The sequence below is a fragment of the Lissotriton vulgaris genome, unplaced genomic scaffold (genome assembly GCF_964263255.1).
Source record: "Lissotriton vulgaris unplaced genomic scaffold, aLisVul1.2 SCAFFOLD_2515, whole genome shotgun sequence".
NCBI lineage: Eukaryota > Metazoa > Chordata > Amphibia > Caudata > Salamandridae > Lissotriton > Lissotriton vulgaris.
In genome coordinates, this window is record NW_028247158.1 from 211,512 (window position 1) to 219,493 (window position 7,982).

Here is a 7,982-nt window from a genome sequence, read left to right on the forward strand (position 1 = left end):
CCCTTCAGGCCTCCACCTTCAAATCTCCCTTCGGTTTGGCTAATATTATTTAGTACTCTTTGCGGCTCTCACGGACCAGTAATTGATTTCTCGGCCTAGCTATCAAGGCTTCCTTCAGCTTTCTCGATGCCTGAGAGCAAGAAGAGCCAACCATCTGGGTGTTGAGGTGGTAATCCTACAAGCCTGTGCACTTAGTTGTTCTCCAATTTTATTGGAGATGAGATTATAAGCACTGATGACCTCCCCCGGGTATATACCCTGTCAAGTGCACAGTAAAAGATCGGTCGCACAAGCCTGTTGAGTGGAGTCACAAAGTCAGAGTAGGGATGGGAAAACCAATGCAGGACGAAAGAAAAACGCATGTACTGTCCTCTCTCCCTTTCGGGGTCTATGCATGAGGCAGCAGACATTCAGTGTAGCTCTCTCAACATTATAAAGATGAAGAACAATGCTCACATGACAAATTCCGGCTTGGCGAAATGCAAGGGTGAAGTTGCTGGATTTTTTTTTTTTGGGGGGGGGGGGGGGTTATTGTGATTACTTTTGGCAAAAGAAGGAGACAATCAACTGTATCGTCCCGGGAAAAAATGTAAAAATAGTTTATTTTGTATGCCTCTTTAACCTTAATCGATTTTATTTATGGCAGTTAAACATAACTCAATCTCTTTTGTAGTCACCTCGCTTGGCACTGGTCCTTTGAGGACACCAAACTGTGCCATAAAGTTAGTAATTTACAAATACTTAATAAGGCATTCTATAATCGTGCTTATATAATTCATAAAGTTGAGTACATGAGAGTTGGACTGATGAGTATTTTCATGCGCCTAGTTGTACTTATAATTGAACTGTGCACCATGTAGTCTTTTTTGCGTGTCATAATACTAATTTCAGCAGCACAAAATATCGAACATTTAACAGTATCCTCCTTCCTAGCCTGCCACCAACTGTAGTGTCATACTTTAATTCCTCTGTTAAAACACTAAGGTTCAAAATTCAAATCTACCCCACTCTCGCCCATACTTCATGTTAAAGGGGGCCTTAAGAAGATTATTCCTTTCCTGCATCCCTCTTCTAAGTTCTTCTCAATGACACCCATTACACCTGGATACTTGACATCTAAACCCCCATTCTTTGAAACTTTACCATAATTGAGTAAGCGTCTGTCTACAAAATACAGCTACTCTTCTATTATTGGGGGGGGGATAGGTGAGAATCCGTTACTCTTTCTTGCTCGAGACATTCACCATTTAAGGGCATTTTGGTAAAATCCTTTCTGGGTTTTGTGTACCTCTTAAGTGGCATCCCGGCATGCCACCGCTTCGTTCTTCCGGTCACTTACACCCTACTGCTACCTTAGCGTCCTCACTGAACCCGAATGCCACTGAAAATAATGTAGTTCAGCAAGGTCTTAAAACCGGACTCAGTTTCGTTACACTACTGCAAACTTTTAGCACAAAAGACCGTGTGTTGTCACTGGTGCTAGACAAACGAAGGTACCCCATCTACCCTCTTACAGAGAAAGGATGTTGCTAACTGACAGTAATCAGATCAAAGTCTTCCGTCGGGTCCACTCCACCCCCACCAAGGTCTGCACTGCTAGGGTGTAACGGGTAGTGTCTTGCTGCTCCCCTTTTCGCGACCTGACTCTACTTTCAAGCGGGCTGGGCTCCAGAGCAGCAGTGGTTTTATCTCCTGTGGGTTCAATACGTTTCCTGCTATCCGATCTCATGCTCTACCTCATATACCTGCTTCTCTACCAGACAACGCGTCCCCACGACAAGGCTCTCTGCGTACCTCTGACTGTGTGCCCCTGGCCCCTCTCCTCGCCGGTGGGTGTCGCTCCCTACCCCAGCGGTTTCGTTGTCGCCGTGGCCTGCGATGTAGGTGACGTGGAAGAGCTTCACTTTAGAAGCCACATCAGGACTACGGAATCCGGGAGAAGGCAAACTTCCTCTCAATCTCCTAACGCTACGTACAACTTAACTTCCGGGTTAACGCGGGTATCGGCGTCTCAGGCACAAGGCACGTCTGGTCTCTCGCCTCGCCCAAGTGTGTGTTACGTGCTCGCCTCAGGAGATTATGTAACAATACTGTACTTGGACGTAAGTAAACTCCTTTACATAGCTATATACTACTCTGACTAGGCGTTGAAGCTCTTCATGCGAGGCAGCACGTAGCTCGTTTAGTCTAGCGATCGAAGGTAGGAGAACTGTAATCGTGTGACGGTGTGCAGGGTCGGATTTATTTATTTATTTATTTATTTATTTATTTTTTATTTATTTATCAGGGTCGGATTTATTTATTTATTTATTTATTTATTTATTTATTTATTTATTTATTTATTTATCCGTTCTTATATAGCGCGGACTTTACCCGAAGGTGTCAGAGCGCTTCATAATAGGAACAGAACTGATACATGAGAACATTACAAGTGAGCAAAATATAAAAGCAAACGTTACATTAAATGAAGCAAAAATGACAATCGTGGCCCAACAAAATACAAGAGGTAGCAAACGGTGCATTACAAAAGTGACAATCGTGAGCTAACAAAATACAAGAGGTAGCAAATGGTGCATTATAGGAGGAAAAAGTGACGTGTGCAGGTTACAAAAGCGTACAAAGTAAACATCAGGGCACGAGTCGGGGTACCACGCGGGTGGACGGCATCCCCCCACTTATTTCCGAGGGTTTTTCAGGGTGGACGCCGTCCACCCTGCTAAATCAAAACCGCGTCCACCATTAAAAAACGGGTGCGCGGCGCGCACAAAGTAAATAAAACATTTCCGCATTTGTCCGTAATTTTAACCGGGCACAGCTTGCCCCCACCTCCCTTCTTGACTCCGATGCTGTATGAAAGCTCAGACCCCCAGCAGCACTGTAGAGGCACAGCGGGATGGCTACCCTCACACCTCCAGCCCTTGATGAGCTGTTAAAAGGTGCTCGAAGGTGACTGAGAGGGAGGGGCGGCAGCGTCGGAGCAGCGACATCTATTCACATGCAAACAGCCCTGAATGTGTCATGTCTCTGCTATTTAGAGGGGGGCTCACACATTCCATTTCTACCCAGGGCCCCAAACATCCGAGACTCGGCCAGATTACACCCCGGATTACACCCAGGCACCACGTGGTTCTCTTCACATAGTTTAATTACTGTTACTAAATTGTAAGCAAACATCGGTTCTTCAAACATGCAGGCTATAATGTAAGAAATTAAAGAAATGGCACAATCGCACCCACACTGAATAACAAAGTATGGAGGACAATCAGTTCAATCAGTTCTCTCGGAGTATTTCCTGTAAGTACAGTACATCACAGTGGGGGATGGCATTTTGAACAGAGAGCCTGTCTTCTCGTTGTCTTGTGCAGGAGAGGAGCCCAAGATGATACTAGAATACTGCATGCCCACCCCTGTGTTCCCTCTCCTGTGATGGCTCCTGCCCTCCCCTGAGTGATGGCACCTGTCCCCCCATGTTGTGGCTCCAGTCCACCCCCACCTGTGATGGCTCCTGTCCCCCCCGTGGTGGATCCTGTCTCCGCCCTGGGTGGCTTCTATCCCAGTCCTAGAACGGCCCCTGCAGCGAGGGTGAAGTTCTTGATGGGCCTCTTCTCAAAAGGGCTCAGCTCAAAATTAATATGGAAAGGTGGGCGTGTAAGTAAGTGAAGGGATGTGTGAATGGCTGGATGAATTAGTGAAAGGGTGAATGGATGAATGAAAGATTGAATAAATGGATAATGAGGGAGGAGAGATGGATTGATGAGTGAGGGGAAGGATGGAGAGAAAATGTAAATAGCTGGATGTATGGGTGGAAGGGTAGCTGGATGATTGATGAGGGGAAAGATGGATGAGGGGAAGGATGGATGGATGAGGGAAAGGATGGATGAGGGGAAGGATAAATGGATGAGGGGAAAGATGGATGGATGGAGGGGAAGGATGGATGGATGAAGGGCAGGATAAATGGATGGGATGGATGGATGGGTGAGGGGAAGGATGGATGAAAGGAAGGATGGATGAGGGGAAGGATGAAGGATGGATGGATGAGGGAAAGGATGGATGAGGGGAAGGATAAATGGATGAGGGGAAAGATGGATGGATGGAGGGGAAGGATGGATGGATGAAGGGCAGGATAAATGGATGGGATGGATGGATGGGTGAGGGGAAGGATGGATGACAGGAAGGATGGATGAGGGGAAGGATGAAGGATGGATGGATGAGGGAAAGGATGGATGAGGGGAAGGATAAATGGATGAGGGGAAAGATGGATGGATGGAGGGGAAGGATGGATGGATGAAGGGCAGGATAAATGGATGGGATGGATGGATGGGTGAGGGGAAGGATGGATGAAAGGAAGGATGGATGAGGGGAAGGATGAAGGATGGATGGATGAGGGGCAGGATGGATGGATGGGTGAGGGGAAGGATGATGGATGAGGAGAAGGATGGATGGATGGATGGAGGGGAAGGATGGATGGATGAAGGGCAGGATAATGGATGGGATGGATGGATGGGTGAGGGGAAGGATGGATGAAATGAAGGATGGATGACGGGAAAGGATGGATGATGAGGGGATGGATGGATGGATGGATGATGAGGGGAAGGATGGATGATGAGGGGGTGGGTGAAAGGATGGATGATGAGGGGAAGGGTTGGTGGATGGATGGATGATGAGGGGATGGATGATGAGGGAATGGGTGAATGATGAGGGGGTGGGTGAAAGGATGGATGGATGATGAGGGGAAGGATGGATGGATGATGAGGGGATGGATGGATGGATGGATGATGAAGGGAAGGACAGATGGATGGATGGATGATGGGTGGGTGAAAGGATGGATGGATGGAGAGTGGGTGAAGGGATGGATGGGTGGGTGAAAGGATGGATGGATGGATGGAGAGTGGGTGAAGGGATGGATGGATGGATAAGTGGGTGAAAGGATGGATGGATGATGAGTGGGTGGGTGAAAGGATGGATGGATGGATGATGAGTGGGTGGGTGAAAGGATGGATGGATGAGTGGGTGGGTGGATGGTGGATGGGTGAAAGGATGGATCAGTGGATTGGATGGTGGGTGGGTGAAAGGATGGATGAGTGGGTGCGTGGATGGTGGGTGGATGATGGGGGGTAGGTGGATGAGTGAAATGATGGATGGATTGATGGATTGATAAGTGGTGAATGAATGGACATATGAGTGAAAGGGTGGGTGTAAGGATGGATGAGGGAGTGAAAGGGAGGGTAGATGGACAAAAGGATGAATAGATGTGTGAAGGAGTGAAATGATAGATGGATGAGTGATAGGGGCAATGGATGGATTCATGAGTGGATGAGTAGATGGATGGGTGGGTGGGTGGATGGATGGATGGATGGATGGAAGGAAGGCTAAGTGAAAGGGTCGATGGAGAGAGAAAGGGAGGATGGATGGATGACTAAAAGAGTGGATGGGTGGAAGGATTAGTAAGTGAAAGGATGGCTGGATTGGTGAAAGGGTAAATGGCTGAATGGATGAGTGAATGGATGGATGGGATGAAAAGTGGATGGATAAGTGTACAGATGGATAGGGTGAAAGGGTGGAGATGAGTGAAAGGATAGATGAGGGGATGGATGAAGGGATGGATGAGTGAAATGATACATGGAAGGATACATGATGGATAGGTTTGCAAATGGTTGAATACTTTTGGAAATGGCTGGGCTTACTTATATACTATTGCGCGACCTCTGATGTGTCTGTAAAACGTACCTATTGTCCTGAAGTTTTGTCCTAAATTTTGACCTCCTGTCCTGAATTTGTGTCCTGAATTTTGACCCTTTGTCCTGAATTTTTACACTCACCGTCCTGAATTTGCACCAATGCCAGTTCGTCACCCTAATTCTTTGTGCGGTAGAACCGAGGCTCTTTAACACAGCAGCATGAGAGTGACGAGAAAGAAACCTGGCAGAGTGCTGCCAAAGAGCTCTCCCACTCAGAATATTTCATTATTCAAGTGATCGTGAACAATTAAGGGTAAACTGAGATGTGAAAAACTAAACACAATGTGATGCGGCTGCACGAGACTTGAGGAGTTAATTAAGTATTATTACTAGCAGGTGTGCTGTAAGTTAAATTAAAACATTTTACATGCACTGTGCGCCTCGTGCGTGTAGAATCAGAGTACCACTAGACCCGGCCCTACCAATTAAGTGCCGGCGCTAAGCACTGGCACAAATTAAGCCCTGCATTGAACAATTGACACCAGGCTACAAAATGTAAGTAGTATGATGGTGTACCCTTGTGTGTTCTTCCGTGTGTCGCTGTTTCCACATGGAATGTTTAATGATGACAGCAACGCCCCCTTCTAGTTTGTGTTGTCGGTCTCAATTGTATAATTTTGTGGAATGGGGAGGTGTAGGATGGCGCTGGATTGTTCATTTAAACATGACTCCATGATGACGTCTGACTTGGCATTACGTATGTCAGTATATTTTTAATTTAGGCTCAATCCTGTCAGTGTTTGGATAATTGCTCTACTGGATAGGGGGGCACAAAGTTTTGCAAAGGTTCTGCCCGCTTTCTTCAAGGGGTCCCCACAAAATGACATCATGAGCTAGGCCCACCCCAATTTTATAGTAAGTAGTCTCTGTAAAGGGGGAAACAACCATTACAATGCATGAGTCATAATTGGCCCTTTTTTAGGAACTATCACAAAAATAAACAGTATTAATACAAAGTAAAGCAATGTTTATATTTTGTTGCACTGAAGTAAATGAAGGCAAATAAGTCAAACTAAAATATACCAAAACTAAATACATTTCCTAAAATAAATAGAAATAAATACATCTGCTAAAATAAATACAATGGCCAGTTAATATATCTAAAATTTAGGCATTGACCCAAGTTAATGCCCCGGCAGCTCCATTGTCTTCAACCAAGATTCCCAATGTTAGACTAATGTTCTGATTTGTTACCTTTGCTGCAAATTGTAAAGCGTTCTGATATCCTTCAGGATCAAGTTCGCGCTATATAAAACTTTATAAATAAAATAAATAAATCTAGCCACAGCTAGAGAGAGGCAGCTGGGACTAAACTATGTAATACAGAGTCGCTAGTTTACAATAGGTGGGGAGATAACATATAACACTCATCAATAGAATAACGTGAGTATGGAGCCCTAGTGTGTGTAATAGTCATTGTCGAGTGTGGGAAGCAGCCTCTCTGGGAACCTGTAATGTATACAAAATCTTGCAGTCAAACTTTCCTGTAGTGTTTTGAAAATGTGTTGATGTCACCTTCGCCAAACTTCATCCACATTTGGGCTGCTAATTCCTCCATACAGGGACCTTAAGTCACAGGCTTAAGTACCAACCAGCTTCAATTGTTAAATCTTGCATTATATGCAAATGATAGATCTGCCTTACATGTGATGTCATTTCCTGTTGTGATGTCACTTCCTGTCGTGATGTCACTTCCTGTCGTGATGTCACTTCCTGTCGTGATGTCACTTCCTGTGACCACGCCTACCTTGGAGAGTCCCCCCACTTCTTTTTTTAGGACTTGTGCCCTGGTAAACATAGAGGTATAATACTGCAATATATGGAGGACACTCAAGCACAAGAACAAACGTTACGTAAGCACTGGTGGCACTTGTGCAGGTATCGAAAACAAACAAATGTAAGAGGTAGAAAACAGTGTGTTACAAGAGAAAGTGACGGGTGCATGTTACACACGAGTACCAAACACAGGTAGAAGGATAATACTGCAATAAATGGCAGACTCTCAAACCACAAGAACACACTGGGAAGACACTTCCATAGTCATGTAAAGTAGATTTTTCTATAATGGAAGGGCTTCCTTCAGATAATATAGAGGGCATGGATTACATTTGGAATTGTCTTTGAAGGAGGAGAACTTTGAGGTCAGTTTTGAAGGCCTGTGAGGAGGTGGTGGTCCGGAGCTGAGGTGGAAGTGAATTCCAGATTCTCACTGCGCTGCCTGAAAAGGATTGGGCCATCGATCTT

General features: G+C 45.5%; 1 protein-coding gene across 1 annotated transcript in view; it reads right to left on the reverse strand.

Moving 5' to 3' along the window:
- Window positions 1-2,221, reverse strand: part of COPB1 (coat protein complex I subunit beta 1) — a 212,668-nt gene extending 210,447 nt beyond the window's left edge. Inside the window, exon 1 of the mRNA XM_086949640.1 lies at window positions 1,795-2,221. The gene's annotated coding sequence lies outside the window, so the exon portion shown is untranslated. The remainder of the gene's footprint in view (window positions 1-1,794) is intronic.
- Between the last annotated feature and the right edge of the window lie 5,761 nt (window positions 2,222-7,982).